The sequence below is a fragment of the Hyperolius riggenbachi genome, chromosome 5 (assembly GCF_040937935.1).
Source record: "Hyperolius riggenbachi isolate aHypRig1 chromosome 5, aHypRig1.pri, whole genome shotgun sequence".
NCBI lineage: Eukaryota > Metazoa > Chordata > Amphibia > Anura > Hyperoliidae > Hyperolius > Hyperolius riggenbachi.
Genome location: NC_090650.1, coordinates 173849155 through 173868401, shown reverse-complemented (window position 1 = coordinate 173868401; position 19247 = coordinate 173849155). Strand labels below are relative to the sequence as shown.

At 48.1% G+C, this 19247-nt stretch overlaps 1 protein-coding gene across 1 annotated transcript in view; it reads left to right on the top strand.

Annotated features, from left to right (window-relative positions):
- Positions 1–7459: 7459 nt before the first annotated feature.
- The window catches only part of ROPN1L (rhophilin associated tail protein 1 like), a 424846-nt gene continuing 413058 nt past the window's right edge, over positions 7460–19247 (top strand). The window contains exon 1 of the mRNA XM_068234529.1: positions 7460–7522. The gene's annotated coding sequence lies outside the window, so the exon portion shown is untranslated. The remainder of the gene's footprint in view (positions 7523–19247) is intronic.

The following is a 19247-nucleotide window of genomic DNA, read 5'->3' as shown; positions in this document are numbered from 1 at the left end:
CCAGGCCTAAAAAACGCTGATCAGTGTTGGAGGTGTGAGTTTCTGGTTCTGCAATGGTGATGGTAGGAATATCTCCCAATGGGGAGTATCTATTGTGTGTAGGGACATGGTAAGATGGCTGGGGTCCCCAACCTCGTTTGTTATATCTCCTGGGATACTGATATCCTGGAGATGGGGGGTTTTGTGGATGGAAATCCTGATAAGCAGAGTATCTCCGAGGGGGGTAGTATTGCAATGGTGGTCGGTAGTTATGATTGTTAAAGTGTGCAGGGTAATTGTTTGGAGGGTATTGCGGATGTGCTCTAGGTGGTCGGAATAATTTAGGTCTTTTGGGGTGGTATTGATCTTTTGGTACCCATCTTGGGCCCTTTGGGGTATTTCTAATGCCATTTGGAGGTAGATCTTCCTTTGGTGGGACATAAGGTGTCTTTGGAAGATTATTATTGGGCAGATTTTTAGTTTCTGTGGCAGCTGGGGGGTTGGTCACATTTCCCGACTGCCACTTGTATGCTGCCTTATTTTTATAGTCCATATGATCTCTCACGTATTTCTTTTGTTTCGTAATTTTTATTTCTTTAGCTATTCCTTTTAAGTAGTATTGTAGGTCTGTTGAAAGCTTCCTATAATCATCTAGTTCTTTATAGGGTTCTAACCTATTTTTCGTCTCATCAATTTTTTTGTTAATGTCTACCAAACGCCTCCTTTTTCCTTTCAGCAGTACTGCAATTAGTTCTCTTCCACATTTATTTAAAAATTCCAACCATTCTGAATCTGAAATGCATTCCCTTTCTTGTTTGTTGGGTGTAAAATCCCACCGCAACCTCCTCGGTATAACTCCTTCTTTACTCTGTCTCTCCAAAGATACTATATCCCACCACAGGGCCAGTTTCTTTTCACATGTAAAACTTAAAAACTGGAATTGGGACTCCAAACAGTCCTCAACCTTTTCCTCATATTTCTGAATGAACACTTGTTCCAAGTCTATATTCCGATTGTCTAAAAAGTCAAATACATCTATATTGGACATTCTCCTCACAGATGTTCCCTTGGGGAAAATACAGCCTCACCGTAGGATTATGAACACCACAGGAAGTATATGTATGTGAAAGGCGCCCCAAGATCTCCACTCTGTCAAATGTCCGCCGATCATACAGCAGCTACACAAAAAACAAACTAAAAACCTCCAAAACCCTCCAACTGTCAACTCTGATTAAGAATTTGACCAAGTTATGTCCCTCCACATGAGGGGCAGTGCAACCGTGCTAGCGCATATGAAGAAATGTTGGTTTATGGCACTGTTTATATTCAATCACTTTATTAAATTGGAAAAGTTGGTGAGATAAAGATAATCTCTATGCATGCAAAAATGGTACAAAATACAATAAAAAAATGTTAAAAAGCCTCAGCCTATCCCTGCTGTCAATATATAAATGGCTGCTATGGTAAGATACAGTGGCCACTGTACACACACAGACCATCCTGTACATACATACTTCACCCAAATCACCTAGGCCGGCAAAAAATAAGAGTCAATGGAGGAAGTAGAAAGACTATATGTCTATTCTGTATGATTCCTTTGCTCTCCTAGAGGAAAATTATTATTATCTGCATGAAAAAATTGAAGCAAATCACTATTTCCGGAGATCATAGGCACAGTACATATCCACAAGCAGAACATGAGCCGGTTGGTAAAGCACATTTGTTCCCAGGCTCTCAGGCAAATTGCATAGCCATTAATAGAGCGTGCAAAGGCTTGTTGTGCACATAGGACAATGCTAGGGAGCGGGGGAGGCCAGGTTCAGCCAAGCAAGCAAAGCGACATATATAACAGGCAGAGGCAAAGCAGGAAAGCTCTCACCCACGCTTCTTCCAAACACAGATGTCCCCAGATGTCACTGTCCGTCAAGCTCCGTTTGGTGTGGACTGCAAATCGAGCAGAAAAGGATCCCGTAGTGTGTCAATAGGTAGCATGCAGTTATAGTTCAAGCCAGACCGGTCAGCGGCTCAGAACGCCAACAACAGCATTCCATGCGGGCTGTAGTTAGTCAGCAGCCATGACAGCACGTAGGCCACGCCCCCCTACGCGTTTCACGTCAAGGGCAGACGTTTCTTCAGGGTGTGGCTTACTAGGTAGCGTCAAAACCATGTATTTAAATTATACCTGGGGGCGGCCCTCAGCCCGCCTCACCATTCTTCCGTGACATGTACCGCCCTCCAAGAGGAAAAAGCATTCAGATGTCAGAGGCCAAAAAAGAGCAACAGGTTAGCCTTGCGCATGGATTACTTATCTTAGGGGGAAACGTTTTTACTTGTCACATCAATGTTTAGATCAGTGGGCATCTTTCATTATTCACAGGCTTTAAGTAGAGCCTCACATCAAATAGCATTATTAAGCAGATTTATGCCAAACATACAGCACATCACTCTTGCTAGCAGGCATACCAATAGCAGCCATTAATTTTAACAAACTTAATTACTCAAAGGGACCTAGCAACACATAAAGAGTAGCCCAACTAGTGTCAAGAATGGACACGAACGCAGGGGATAACCAGATCAGGTCAGGTACCATAGACCTGGCATCTCAGGAACGGTGACAGATCCAATTCCGCATTAAGGCCACTCGGGGCCACAGTATTAAGCTTATAGATCCACATTGCTTCCTTGCAATATAATATATCATCAAAATCTCCCCTGCGTCCCGAGATGCCAGGCCTATAGATACCCTTAACCCGAGTCCCCTGTAATTTATTATCATGGACCTCCCTATAGTGAATAGCCACGGATGTATTAGCCTCTCCTCCTTCAATATCCCTAAAGTGTCTCAAAATTCTCTCCTTTAGGGGTCTGATGGTTTTTCCAATATATTTAAGTCCACATGGACATTGGAGCATGTAGACAACTCGCTCTGTAGTACAATTTATAAACGAGTTAACTGTAAATTTATTTTCTCCTGAGCTATCATAAAAAACCTTTGTCTTATCAACATATGGGCACATTTTACAACCCGGGCACCGGTACATCCCGGGCGAGGTAAATTTATTCAACCATGTGGTTCGTGATCGAACAAACTCTCCATGCACCAACTGATCCCTTAAGTTTGTAGCTCGTTTTGCTGTGAGTAGAGAGCGAGGGCCCACTATTTCACCAATTTCTTGAGAGGACGTTAGAATAGGCGAAAAGCGGGTCAGTAAGTCCCGTAATTCATCCCAATGGTCACCAAATTTGGTAACCAAGCGCACATACTGATTAGGGGCATCATTAATCTTAGTAATACAGCAGCCACTGCAAGATGTATCCTGGTCATCATAGGCAATAAATGTCAATATTCAGCAGTGCTTATATGTTTCTCAGCCACTTGTCACCAAGAGCGTCTTCCACCTCCAGAGATCCCACCACGAAGTATATAAGACTGGTGCTGCTGCGCCCGAGGATGGACCTGCTGCTTCCTCACTCGGGCTTTCCACCAGGCTGACCCAGTGGGCCGTAAAGGACAGATAGCGCTCTGGCCCAAACCGGCTGCTCCAGAAATCCATGGTTATGTGGATCTGCGCACTGACAGCGTGATCCAGCGCGCGGCCCACGTTCTCCATGGCAGAGCGGTGCAGTGCTGGGATCGCCCTGCAGGAGAAATAGTGGCGGTTGGGGACTTGCCACTCCGGGATCCCAACCTGCAGCAGCGCTCTCATGTCACTCCCCTCCTGCACAAAGGAATATGACAGGAGCTGGGAGCACAAGGCCCGGGCAAGCAACTTGTTCAGCAACCGGATGCGCCTGTGGGCGGGAGGCAGCACCTTGGTCACACCGGGGAATGCTTCGCTGAGCAGGGTCTGGCGGCGTTTGCCTGCATGGGAGGATGAGGAGGCCACTGTGGAGGGAGCTGATGAGACCACTGAGGACTGGCTGCCCAGGGGGAGGGGGGGGGGGGTGGTGGTGGGAGTGAGTTGCTGATGTGCTCCTGCTGCTGCTGCTGGATGGGCAGAAGGGGCTGCTGCTGCTGATGGATGGGCAGGAGGGTCGGCTGCTGCTTCTGCTGCTGAAATCTGTGCAGTGGCTGTCTGGCTCTGACCACTGCCTGCACCACTTTGCATAAGCTTCTCCAACTCATTAAAGTCCTCAAAATGTCTGCTCTGCAAGTGGGTCTGCAGGCACGAGGTACTCAATTTGTGGATATCGCAACCTCTGCTGAGACTGAGATTGCAACTGTTGCAAATTGCACGGGTCGGGTCCACTGGACACTTGGTGAAGTACCGCCAGACTGGGGACTTCAACCTGCTCTTTGAGCTTGAGGGCTGGGGTTTTTGGGTGCCCTTGGAGGATTGTGCCTTTTTGGTTGTAGTTAGAGGTTTGCTGCGGGTGGTGGTAGCGACTGAAGCAGCAGGCTGTGGCTCCTGCCTTCCACGCCCTGTGCCTTGCTGCTGCCGCGCCTCTGCGCCAGAGACGCCTCCTCCTCCGATGACGAGCTGCCTTCAACCAACTGTGCTGGTGGTACTGGTGGCACATAGGAAGGATCTATCAAGTCATCATCATCAACCCCAAACAAATCCTGTGAGCCCGACTCAACCAACTCCTCTACCCCAACATCCCCTGCATCACGCCCCTCCTCCTCAGTGCCAACAACAAACTTCTGCACCTCAAACTCCTCCTCCTCCTCCTTGGATGGCCCCATCATCTCCAACTCATACTTCTCCAAAACATCCCTGTACATGGTCACAGTCTCAGGGGAGAAGAGCGTGCTCATTGAGGGCAGGCTGGTCGATGGGGTCACCGTGACCATGGCCTCAAGCGCTGGCGGAGGCCTGCTGCGGACAGGAGTGCTGGTGCTGGTGGCATTAGTCTCGCTGGTGCTGGAGGCCTGGCTGGAAAAGGTGGCTTCCTGCTCCGCCATCATTTCCACCACAGCCTGCACCTGACTCTCCCCAATGGGCCATGGGCGACGACCCGTCTCAAAGATGGGCGCAACATGCTGCTGTTGCGCCTCTGCTCCCTCCTCCCTATGGTCAAAGGCTGGCGGCGGACGAGTCCCAGACCTGCTGCTGCTAGCAGTGGCTCCTGCAATGGCGCTTCCTCTCCTGGTGGTGCCTCACCCTCTGACAGTCATTGTGCACTATACAAATACAGTAAAAAAAAAAAAGTAGAAGAGGGCGGGAAAGGGTGTAAACTTTAATAAAGTCTGTGTTGGTGGTGACTAGTAGTAGTAGTAGGCAGTAGTAGTACGCACGCAGGTAGCTAAGAAACACCTAGCGTACTACGTTACAAGAAAGTCGTGCGGCAGACAGTCGGTGACAATTACAATCGCTTACACACGGTCCGATGCAATCAATCAATAGGCTCGGGCAGGCAACAGACAGTCACAGGTCACTCACAACAACGGATGCTGGTGGTGGCCTGTTTGTGTTGTAACTCTTATTTATTACACACACTACGGATGATAATAAAATCACACAGTAAAAGTGAAAAAAAAATATAAGTGAACGGGTACTAGTAGACTAGTAGTATAGTAGTAGACACTAGTAGTATGCACGCACGCAGGTAACTAAGAAACACCTAGCGTACTACGCTACAAGTAAGTCATGCGGCAGACAGTCGGTGACAATTACAAACGGTCACACACGGTCAGACGCAATCAATCAATACGCTCGGGCAGGCGACAGACAGACACAGGAGGTCAGTCACAACGGATGCTGGTGGTGGCCTGTATGTGTTGTAACTCTTATTTATTACACACACTACGGATGATAATAAAATCACACAGTAAAAGTGAAAAAAAATATAAGTGAACGGGTACTAGTAGACTAGTAGTATAGTAGTAGACACTAGTAGTATGCACGCACGCAGGAAACTAAGAAACACCGAGCGTACTACGATACAAGTAAGTCGTGCGGCAGACAGTCGGTGACAATTACAAACGGTCACACACGGTCAGACGCAATCAATCAATAAGCTCGGGCAGGCGACAGACAGACACAGGTCACTCACAACGGATGGTGGTGGTGGCCTGTTTGTGTTGTAACTCTTATTTATTACACACACTACGGATGATAATAAAATCACACAGTAAAAGTGAAAAAAAAATATAAGTGAACGGGTACTAGTAGACTAGTAGTATAGTAGTAGACACTAGTAGTATGCACGCACGCAGGTAACTAAGAAACACCTAGCGTACTACGCTACAAGTAAGTCGTGCGGCAGACAGTCGGTGACAATTACAAACGGTCACACATGGTCAGACGCAATCAATCAATACGCTCGGGCAGGCGACAGACAGACACAGGAGGTCACTCACAACGGATGCTGGTAGTGGCCTGTATGTGTTGTAACTCTTATTTATCACACGCTACGAATGATAATAAAATCACACAGTAAAAGTGAAAAAAAATATAAGTGAATGGGTACTAGTAGACTAGTAGTATAGTAGTAGACACTAGTAGTATGCACGCACGCAGGTAACTAAGAAACACCGAGCGTACTACGCTACAAGCAAGTCGTGCAGCAGACAGTCGGTGACAATTACAAACGGTCACACACGGTCAGACGCAATCAATCAATAGGCTCAGGCAGGCGACAGGCAGTCACAGGTCACTCACAACGGATGCTGGTGGTGGCCTGTATGTGTTGTAACTCTTATTTATTACACACACTACGGATGATAATAAAATCACACAGTAAAAGTGAAAAAAAAATATAAGTGAACGGGTACTAGTAGACTAGTAGTATAGTAGTAGACACTAGTAGTATGCACGCACGCAGGAAACTAAGAAACACCGAGCGTACTACGATACAAGTAAGTCGTGCGGCAGACAGTCGGTGACAATTACAAACGGTCACACATGGTCAGACGCAATCAATCAATACGCTCGGGCAGGCGACAGACAGACACAGGAGGTCACTCACAACGGATGCTGGTGGTGGCCTGTATGTGTTGTAACTCTTATTTATCACACGCTACGAATGATAATAAAATCACACAGTAAAAGTGAAAAAAAATATAAGTGAATGGGTACTAGTAGACTAGTAGTATAGTAGTAGACACTAGTAGTATGCACGCACGCAGGTAACTAAGAAACACCTAGCGTACTATGATCAGGGCCGGATTTCTGGGCAGGCCCCCCGAGGCCGGGGACTAGGGCGGAGACTTCTTTGCTACTTCAAGGGGCGGGTGGGGAGGTGCGCACACTATTCTCTATCCCAACAGTACAGTCTCATGCACATCGATCAGGCCTGTCTGTCAAGAGCTGCAGCTGAAAGCAAAGAGAGCACTCTCCTGCTCTTTATGCTCTTTATTAGCTGCAGCTTCTGCTTACAGGCTGTCCAGGTTCTCTCGCTCTCCCCTGCCGTTATATGACACTGTGACCTGGCAGGGGAGACGTGATCTGCAGCGGCCCCGCCCCTCTGCACGGACACAAACAAGGGCAGCACGAGGGACTGAGCCAGCCAGGAGGAGGGAAAGCTGCCTGTGCTCCATCCAGCACTAGAAATAGCAAGAAGTGTGCAGGGATGTGAACTTGCACAGTGGTGTGCAAAGGTACCATGCTGGGGCATATTTTTTTCTTAACTAGTCTTTTGAATGGGGTCATGCAAAGCAAAATATATGAAGTGTGCTGCAAGTAATGTCTGTATCTCACGTCTTACACGAAGCTAAACTGGAGATATTATTGCGGATGCTACAGTGGCAGAGGCAGTGATGCAGGAGAAGGGATGATTAAGATGAGTTTCTGTGGATGGTTGGTGGCAGCTCGTTTATCTAATGTTAGCTTGTGTTAAAACACTTTTCTGCTACCAAGCAGAAAAGCGTTCAGCATAGGTGCCCGGCAATTCGTCATGGGGTTGTGCTTTGAACCCCTGTCTCCCATCTTGCACTCCCCCTCTGCACTTTCCATTTTTCTCACTAGTTTTACTTTCTAGTTGTGGTCTAATGTCCTACCATATTTTTAAAGTGGTTCTCTGGTGGTCTGGAAAAACAAAAAGCGTCACTTACCTGGGGCTTCTAACAGCCCCCTGCAGATATCCTGTCCTGCGCTGTTACTGACGAATCCTCTGTTTCCCACCGCAGGTCACCGTCTAATGCGGGTATTTGTCTAACAAGACGAATGTCAAAGCGGCTGTGCAGCCATGGCCGTGCGCGTCCTTGCTCCTGCTTGCGTCTCCAGGAGCTTACTACGCAGGTGCTGTACGAAAAAACTTCGTACTGTGCATGCACAGTAAGCTCCCGGAGACAGGAGCGAGGATGTGCACAGCCACGGCTGCGCAGTTGTTGTGACATTGTAAAGTTTTTTCGTACAGTGCCTGCGTAGTAAGCTCCTGGAGACGCAAGCGGGAGCAAGGACGCGCACGGCCACGGCTGCACAGCCGCTTTGACATTCGTCTTGTTAGACAAATACCCACATGAGATGGTGACCTGCAGTGGGAAACAGAGGATTCGTCAGTGTCAGCGCAGGACAGGATATCTGCAGGGGGCTGTTAGAAGCCCCAGTAAGTTACACTTTTTGTTTTTCCAGACCACCAGAGAACCACTTTAATAAGTATGAGTACAGCACTGTCATCTGAGGCACTTTACAGAGTACATAGTCATGTCACTGACTGCCCTCAGAGGGGCTCACAGTCGAATCCCACCATAGTCATACCCTAATGTCCTACCATATTATTATTATTATCATTATTAAGTATTTCTATAGCGCTGACATCTTCTGCAATACTTTACAGAGCACATAGTCATGTCACTGACTGTCCTCAAAGGAGCTCACAATCTAATTTGTCATAGTCTAATGTTCTACCATATTATTGTTATGTATTTCTGTAGCACTAACATCTTCTGCAGCACTTTACAGAGTACATAGTCATGTCACTGTCTGTCCTCAGAGGAGCTCACAATCTAATCCTATCATAGTCATACCCTAATGTCCTACCTTATTATTATTAATTATTTTTATTATTATTATTATGTATTTCTATAGCACTGACATCTTCTGCAACACTTTGCAGAGTACATAGTCATGTCACTGACTGTCCTCAGAGGAGCTCACAATCTTATCCTACCATAGTCATAGTCTAATGTCCTACCATATTATTATTATGTATTTATATAGCACTGACATCTTCTGCAGCACTTTACAGAGTACATAGTCATGTCACTGACTGTCCTCAGAGGAGCTCACAATCTAATCCTACCTTAGCCATAGTCTAATGTCCTACTATATTATTATTATGTATTTATATAGCAGTGACATCTTCTGCAGCACATTACAGAGTACATAGTCATGTCACTGACTGTCCTCAGAGGAGCTCACAATCTAATCCTATCCTAGTCATACCCTAATGTCCTACCATATTATTATTATGTATTTATATAGCACTGACATCTTCTGCAGCACTTTACAGAGTACATAGTCATGGCACTGACTGTCTCCAAAGAAGCTTACAATCTAATCTGTCATAGTCTTATGTCCTACCATATTATTATTATGTATTTCTGTAGCACTAACATCTTCTGCAGCACTTTACAGAGTACACAGTCATGTCACTAAAGGTACATACATCAAGTGATTCTGATTCAATCGATAAAGCAATAAAATTTATTAAGCGATCAACTTGAGTGTGGTTGATCAAAAGTCAATTGACTAGTGGCCCGCACACTACAAGCGATATTCTATGTGATTCACCTTCACTAGTCGATCTGACCTATGTTGTACCTCCATGCTCTAAATGCAAAAATTGATTCAGAGTCGAGCGAATGATAGGTGAACAGTAGCTGATCCCTGTGCAATCAACCGATATTTTGCACATCCTGTTCGATTGACTCTCTTTCGATTCTATAAAATGATGGAATCAAATGGTTGATTGTTTATCAAATAGCTAAATGTATGGCTACCTTAAATGTCCTTAGTCAATTTAATCACCCTAATCTCTTGATCTGTAACCCTAACTTGATACTTAATGTTATCCATTTTCCCATATCCCATTCTCAAATTCATAGCCTCACCCTAATTTTCCCAAGTTCCTAGCCTTTAATTTCCCCTTACCGCCTTTTTGTTACTTTTACCTCACTTTAACTCTTCTATATCCCTAACCTCTCCACTTTTCCTTGTTTGGTAAACCTTTTCTAACCCCACTGTTGTCGGGGAAGAGGGGAGGGGGGAGCGGCTGGTGTTAGTGGGCCTTGGGCGGTAAAAATTACAAATCCGGCCCTGACTATGATACAAGTAAGTCGTGCGGCAGACAGTCAGCGACAATTACAAACGGTCACACACGGTCAGACGCAATCAATCAATAAGCTCGGGCAGGCGACAGACAGACACAGGTCACTCACAACAGATGCTGGTGGTGGCCTGTTTGTGTTGTAACTCTTATTTATTACACACACTATGGATGATAATAAAATCACACAGTAAAAGTGAAAAAAAAAAATAAGTGAACGGGTACTAGTAGACTAGTAGTATAGTAGTAGACACTAGTAGTATGCACGCACGCAGGTAACTAAGAAACACCTAGCGTACTACGATACAAGTAAGTCGTGCGGCAGACAGTCAGTGACAATTACAACAATCGGTCACACGCGGTCAGACGCAATCAATCAATAGGCTCGGGCAGGTGAGGTGACAGACAGTCACAGGTCAGATCACTCACAATGGATGCTGGTGGTGGCCTGTCACAGTCAGTAACTAACTAACACAGTACTGAAACTAATAAAGTAACAGACTACAGCAGCAATAATTAACTAAACTAGTACTACTAGTATTCAGTATGGAGGCAGTGTTGGTGGGTTTTCTGGATGTGAGAGGTCCAGAGCCTGGGTGTGAGAGGTCAAGGCATACCTGCACACCCCGCCAGGTATCACGTGTTGGCCTTGGGGCCCCGGCCAGTGAGAGAGGTCCGGGGCCCCTGGCCATCGTGTGAACCAATCGTGTGTTTTTAAACGTTTTCTTTTAGCTCTAGGACATGGCGGACAGGTGAGCGGTTAGGGAGGGACCCCTGTGCGAGGGATGCCTGCACGGGGCGGTCCTGCTAGCGACGCAATCTTGCGATGGTGTCCAACTGAATCCTCCTACCTGAATGCTAATGGCTGCTAGATGTGGTATGGCAGGTAAAGGGTGTATGACAGTGCATCCTGATTGGCTGACGAGCACCTGCTGACCAATTTCAAATGTAGCTGGATGCATGTACTGCTGTGTTCTATTGCTTGTGTGTGTTGAATTTAGCATTCAGTATGGAGGCAGTGTTGGTGGGTTTTCTGGATGTGAGAGGTCCAGAGCCTGGGTGTGAGAGGTCCAGGCCCACCTGCACTCCCCTCCAGGTATCACGTGTTGGCCTTGGGGCCCCGGCCAGTGAGAGAGGTCCGGGGCCCCTGGCCATCGTGTGAACCAATCGTGTGTTTTTAAACGTTTTCTTTCAGCTCTAGGACATGGCGGACAGGTGAGCGGTTAGGGAGGGACCCCTGTGGGAGGGATGCCTGCACGGGGCTGTCCTGCTAGCGACGCAATCTTGCGATGGCGTCCAACTGAAGCCTCCCACCTGAATGCTAATGGCTGCTAGATGTGGTATGGCAGGTAAAGGGTGTATGACAGTGCATCCTGATTGGCTGATGAGCACCTGCTGACCAATTTCAAATGTAGCTGGATGTATGTACTGCTGTGTTCTATTGCTTGTGTGTGTTGAATTTAGCATTCAGTATGGAGGCAGTGTTGGTGGGTTTTCTGGATGTGAGAGGTCCAGAGCCTGGGTGTGAGAGGTCCAGGCCCACCTGCACTCCCCTCTAGGTATCACGTGTTGGCCTTGGGGCCCCGGCCAGTGAGAGAGGTCCGGGGCCCCTGGCCATCGTGTGAACCAATCGTGTGTTTTTAAACGTTTTCTTTCAGCTCTAGGACATGGCGGACAGGTGAGCGGTTAGGGAGGGACCCCTGTGGGAGGGATGCCTGCACGGGGCGGTCCTGCTAGCGACGCAATCTTGCGATGGCGTCCAACTGAAGCCTCCCACCTGAATGCTAATGGCTGCTAGATGTGGTATGGCAGGTAAAGGGTGTATGACAGTGCATCCTGATTGGCTGACGAGCACCTGCTGATCAATTTCAAATGTAGCTGGATGCATGTACTGCTGTGTTCTATTGCTTGTGTGTGTTGAATTTAGCATTCAGTATAGAGGCAGTGTTGGTGGGTTTTCTGGATGTGAGAGGTCCAGAGCCTGGGTGTGAGAGGTCCAGGCCCACCTACACTCCCCTCCAGGTATCACGTGTTGGCCTTGGGGCCCCGGCCAGTGAGAGAGGTCCGGGGCCCCTGGCCATCGTGTGAACCAATCGTGTGTTTCTAGTACTACTAGTACACAACTAACTAGAATCCCTAACCTACCTAAGCTAGTAGTAGGCTAATGCTACCTAGGCTAGCAGGCCTAGCCTGCTCACAGACTAACACTAGCCTAGCACAGTATACACTATACACTAGCTGACTAAAAACAATCAAAATACTAGCTAACTATATAAGACAACAATAAATGTGTTTAGGAGGTGTTTAGGAAGCAAAACGCTAGGTTTAGCAGTGAAAAGCACTTGCTCAGACACAGCACAGCACTGGAGAATTTCTCAGTACCAGCAGCAGTCACACAAGTGCGTGGCTCCGCACTCCGCCTTATATAGAGGAGGGGAGGGCCAGGCTCCCCTCCTCTGATTGGTTGCTAGGGTTGCCAGGTCCTCGGCAGGAGGACTTCTGATTGACCCAATCACGTCATCCCCGAATCCCGAAGCCGAAACCGAACCCACAGCTCCATCTGACCGAATTCGAGTGTGCACATTCGGCAGGCTTCGTATTCGGGTTCGGCTCGGATTGCAGCATTCGGGTTCGGGTTCGCATGCGGCAAACCGAAAAAACACCCGAATTTTTCGGGGGAACTTCGCATTCGGGGTCCTGCTGAGCAACCCTGTTCAAAAGTGGCTTGACCTGGGGAATGCGGCACCTGTAGCCCATTTCCTGCACACGCCTGTACACGGTGGCTCTGGATGTTTCTACTCCAGACTCAGTCCACTGCTTCCGCAGGTCCCCCAAGGTCTGGAATCGGTCCTTCTCCACAATCTTCCTCAGGGTCCGGTAACCTCTTCTCGTTGTGCAGCGTTTTCTGCCACACTTTTTCCTTCCCACAGACTTCTCACTGAGGTGCCTTGATACAGCACTCTGGGAACAGCCTATTCGTTCAGAAATTTCTTTCTGTGTCTTACCCTCTTGCTTGACGGTGTCAATGATGGCCTTCTGGACAGCAGTCAGGTCGGCAGTCTTACCCATGATTGCAGTTTTGAGTAATGAACCAGGCTAGGAGTTTTTAAAAGCCTCAGGAATCTTTTGCAGGTGTTTAGAGTTAATTAGTTGATTCAGATGATTAGGTTAATAGCTCGTTTAGAGAACCTTTTCATGATATGCTAATTTTTTGAGATAGGAATTTTGGGTTTTCATGAGCTGTATGCCAAAATCATCAATATTAAAACAATAAAAGGCTTAAACTACTTCAGTTGTGTGTAATGAATCTAAAATATATGAAAGTCTTTTTTTTTTTTTTTTTTCAAACTCAGCGTACATATTTGTACTGTACCCAACTAGAATAACTGTGCTTCACCAAAGCCCTCTTGTGTTGGGTTTATTTGCATCATCGTTTGATAATTTATTAATTCTTGATTATATATAAAACAAAAGGAAAAAGACAGAAGAGACAAATAGTCGAAATGGCCCCTGTCTCTGGATTTATTTTACACATTTCAAATTATGTACTCCAAGTTTCAATCAATCTTCTAGACTTGCACACTAACCATTCATTACTTACATCCATTCCCTTCCTTTCAATACATTCTCTCTCTCCCAATCTCCACCCAAGCAACCATGTATCCAATCCCATCAAATCTGACAACGTCAAAGACACCCAAACCCCCTTACATCCGCCCCGGGGCCACGGCCAAAAACACCAGAAAAACAGAGGGCCAGCCAGGTCAACCGAAACTGCCCTACTATCCCGTATTTTTTATTCTTTCCTCTCTCTCATCGTATTTTTCCCTTGCCTTTTCACACAATTCTCTAGCTATCCGAAAGTTTTTATATGGCTCACCCTCCGATTCTCCCTTCTCCCCTAATTCTGTCAGTAGCAAATGTGATGATAGATTTATCCATTCTTTTTTTAAGGGTTTGTTTGTGGAATTCCAGTTCCTTACTATGATGGTTTTTGCTGCTAGTGAAAGAATATATAGTAAAAGTTCCACCTTTTTTTTCCCCCCTTTTTGACTAAATCCGAAAATTGCTAACATGGCATTTATACACCATCTGAGACAATATATTTTTTTTATAAATAGCTCTATTTCTGACCAAAAAGATTGTATTATTGGGCAGTGCCATAACATGTGTGATAGATTCCCCATCTCAGCGTCACATTTCCAACAGTGGTTATAAAATATATGAAAGTCTAATGTTTATCAGTACATTACAGAAAATAATGAACTTTATCACAATATGCTAATTTTTTTAGAAGGACCTGTATATTGTATTGATTTATAGATAGATAGTGATTTGAGTGTTATAGTTCAGTCAGCTAGTGTAGTGTATACACTGTATACTGTGCTAGGCTAGGTAGCCTAGGTAGCCTTAGCCTACTAGCTAAGGTAGGTTAGAGATTATAGTTAGTTGTTGTGTACTACTAGTTTACTTAATTTGTACTGTTAGTCTGTGAGTTTATTTAGTGACGCAGGCAGCTGCAGTACTGTTAGTTACTTAGCAGGCAGGCCAGCATCTGTTGTTGTGATTTTGAGTGCTGCGCCTGCGTGCGTCTGTCTGACTTTATTGTGTGACAGACTTTTATTGTCACTGTCTGTCACTGTCACACTGTAGTTATTTAGTTATCGACTACTGTAGACTACAACACTACTACTACTAGGGATTATATTTAGTAGTTGTGTACTAGTTTAGTTAATTTGTACTGTTAGTCTGTGAGTTGATTTATTGACACAGCTGCAGTACTGTTGTTAGTTACTTAGTACAGGCAGGCCAGCATCTGTTGTTGTGATTTTCACTGCTGCGCCTGCGTGCGTCTGCCTGACTTTATTGTGTGACAGACTTTTATTGTCACTGTCTGTCACACTAGTTACTTAGTTATCGACTACTAGTCTGTGACTGCTACACTACTACTAGTAAAAAAAGAAAAAAAAATTAGATTTTTTTTTCTCACCGACCCAGACTCTTTATTAAAGTTTACACCCTTTCCCACCCTTTAAATATATATATATATATATATATATATATATATATATATATATATATACATACATACATACATACATACATGCATGCATGCATACATACATACATACATACATACATACATATACATATATATATATATGTATATATATATATATATATATATATATATATATATATATATATATATATATATATATATATATATATAATTTTTTTTCTTATTGTATTTGTCTATTATTGTACAATGACTGTCAGAGGTAGAGGGTGAGGCACCACCAGGAGAGTCAGCACCATTGCTGCAGCCATTGCCAGCACCAGCAGGTCTGTGAATGGTCCGTCGCCAGCCACTGACCGCAGAGTTGTGGAGGAGGGAGCAGAGGCCCAGCAGCAGCGTGTTGCGCCCATCTTTGAGACGGGTTGTCGCCCCTGGCCCATTGCGGAGAGTCAGGCAGAGGCTGTCGTGGAAATGATGGCGGAGCAGCAAGCCATCGTTTCCAACCAGACCTCCAGCGCCAGCGAGACCAGTGCCACCACCAGCACTCCGGTCCGTAGCAGGCTTCCACCACCGCTTGAGGTCACGTCGACCCCAGCAGCCAGCCTGCCCTCAATGAGTGCGCTCTTTACCCCAGGGACCGCAAGCACTTTGAGGGATGTGATTGCCGAGTTTGAGGAGGAGATGATGGGGACATGCAAGGAGGAGGAGTTCGAGGTGCAGGAGTTTGTTGTCGACGGCGCGCAACAACTGGAATTTCATGAGGAGGAAGAGGGGCTTGATGCAGGGGATGTTGGGGCAGAAGATTTGGTTGGGGGCTCAGAGGAGATGTTTGGGGATGATGATGAGGATGAGGTGCAGGACCGTCCCTATGTGCCACCACCACAGTTGGGTGAAGACAACTCTTCATCGGAGAAGGAGGCACAGAGGCACGGCAGCAGCATGGCGGCCGGCACAGGGCGTGGAAGGCAGGAGCCACAGCCTGCTGCTTCAGCCGCTACCACCACCCGCACCTACCACCACCCACACCAAATCTCCTCCAAGCAAAGGGAAAAAAGACAGCCCTCCAAAGGCAAAAAACCTTCTCAGCCCTCGAGCAAGAAGGGCAAGTTAAAATCCGCAGTCTGGCGATACTTCACTGTGTGCGATAATGATGAGACCCGTGTCATTTGCCACAGTTGCGGTGTCAGCCTGAGCAGAGGTCGCGATCTAAACAAGTTGGGTACTTCATGCCTGCAGACCCACTTGCAGACCAAGCATTTCGAGGCCTACACTAAGTTTCTGAGGCTGAGGGACAGTGGCACAGGCAGTGGTCAGAGCCAGACAGCAACTGCACAGCCTTCAGCAGCAGCAGCAGCAGCAGCAGCAGCAGCAGCATCCCAACCTCCTGCTCATCCAGCATCAGCAGCAGGAGCACAGAAAGGCACTGCTCCCCCCCCCCCCCGGGCAGCCAGTCCTCAGTGGCTTCATCTGCTCCCTCCACAACTGCCAGACCCTGCTCAGTGAGTCGATCCCTGGTGTGACCAAGTTTCTGCCTCCCACCAACATGCGCATCTGGGTGCTGAACAGGTTGCTTGCCCGAGCCATGTGCTCCCAGCTACTGCCATACTCCTTTGTGCAGGAGGGGAGTGACATGAGAGCGCTCCCACAGTACGGGATCCCGGAGTTTCAAATCTCCAGCCACCACTACTTCTCCCGCACGGCAATCCCAGCACAGCACCGATTTGCTATGGCGAATGTGGGCCGCTCGCTCGATCACACCGTGAGTGAGCGGATCCATGTCACCATGGATTCATGGAGCAGCCGTTTCGGGACAGACCGCTACCTGTCCTGCACGGCCCACTGGGTCAGCTTGGTGGAATGCGCCAGCGAGGAAGCAGCAGGTCCATCCTCAGGCGCATCAGCAGCACCAGTAGCCCACTATGTGGTGCCACCACGCGGGGTCAGGGGAGAAGCAGCAGCTCCTGCCACCAAGCGACCCCGCCTCAACAGCAGCGTGAAGGACCGCTACTGCCAAGCACTGCTGGAGATGGTCAGCCTGGGGAAGAACAGTCTCACGGCAGCCAACGTGCTCCACTACCTGAGGGAGCAGGAGAAGACGTGGCTGACCCCCAGAGGCCTCAGAGTCGGATTGGTGGTGTCCGACAATGCGGCCAACCTGCTGGCTGCCATCACCAGGGGACACTAGACCCACGTCCCCTGCTTGGCCCACGTCCTGAACCTGGTGGTGCAGAAGTTCATGCGCACCTACCAAGGGATGGACAATCTGTTGGAAGCGGCTCGGAAAATTGTTCGCAGTTTACGCCGCTCATCCGCTGCCGCAGCAAACCTGGCCAACATGCAGCAGTGCAGGGACCTGCCACGACACCGGCTTGTCATCGATGTGCCAATTCGCTGGAACTCCACCCTGGCGATGTTGGAGCGGCTGATTGAGCAGAGGAGGGCTGTCAACCGCTACATCGTTGAGGCCACTCTCACCGGCACCACCAAACTCCAGCTCCTCTCCAACGCACAGTGGGGACAGATGCAGCAGGTCTGCTTGGTGTTGGCTCCCTTCCTGCAGGGAACCAACCTGGTGAGTGAGGAACGGGCATCCCTCTGCCAGTGAGTGCCCTTTGTTTGTCTGCTGGACAGGGCACTTTGTGATCTGATGGATGTGGGAGAGGAGGCCCTGATCCAGCTGGAACAGCAGCCACCTGCGCAGTCCACTTCTGCGCAGGATTTTGAGTTGTTGGAGGAGGAGGAGTTGGAGGTCCTGGATGTTGCTGTTGAGGTGGAACAGCGGAGCGCAGCTGCAGTGGTGAGAGGGTGGAGAGAGGAGGAAGAGGCTCAGGGGCCAGAGGAAGAGGACAGCGTTGTGGCCACTGACCCTGATGTCTCTGCTGGACGGTCCACCCTGCTCCCCATGGCAGCGCACATGCTGCGGTGCCTGCGCACAGACCCCAGGGTTAAGCAGATGCAAGCTCGGGAAGATGCCTGCATCAGCATGATCCTGGACCCACGACTGAAGGGGAAGGTGGGTCAGTTCCTGCCTGCTGGAGACCCTGAGCAGCGAGCAAGGGAGTTGCAGCAGATCCTTGTTCGCCAATTGGAGGAAGCCTTCCCCCAGCCTTCCACCCCCTCTGTCCCTGTCCAGCCAGCACAGCAGCCGGTGCGTGCAGCCAGCAGCAGCATCAGGTGCCCAGAAGACCTGCTGTCACTGACTAAGGCACTCTACATGATGGTAGAGCTGCAGAGAGAGGAGGTGCATGCAGCAGCATCCTCCTCTCAAAGTCACAGACAGCACCTGACCAGGATGATGGCCAACTACATGGGGCCCTTCAGCGGGCTTGACACCGGCGAGGAGCCTGTGGACCCCTTGAAGTACTGGGTCGAGCGCTTGCAGATCTGGAGTGAGCTGGCGCAGTACACCCTGGAAGTCCTGTCTTGCCCCCCTTCCAGCGTGCTGTCCGAGAGGTGCTTCAGTGCGGCCGGTGGCGTGGTCATGGAGAAGCGCTCTCGTCTGTCCCCAGAGTCCGTGGACAGACTCACATTCCTGAAGATTAACCAGGCCTGGATTGAAGGCACGTTCCAGGCCCCTGTTGTCGGCGAGAGGAGGACATGAGGTGCCTGGGAATTAGTTTTTGAGAACATCAACCTTCAGTCCCCTGCTAATTTGGCCTGGTTTTTCTTTAGGTGCTGTGGTACCACCGCTAGGTGCAATGGACTAGGCTGCCTGCTGCCATGTATGTCCTTCTGCTGCTGCATTAAACCTCCTGCTGTCTGTGTTCCCACCACCACCAGGGTCCACTCCATTATGCGCTGCTGCCACTAGCTATTTTACACACCCTCAAAATAGCTAGTACTGTTCTTGTGTAAAAAAAAATGTTTGAGGTGTCTGGGATGCAAACTGTGCTGTCCGAGTTGTGGAGAGAACCCAACTGTGGCTGTACAACCACTTCCTGGAACCTCACTTTTTTTATTTTTGTTTGTGCTGTGGTATCGCCGCTAGGTGCCATGGCCTGTTACAGTGCCTGTTGCCACACGTTACTCTCCAGTC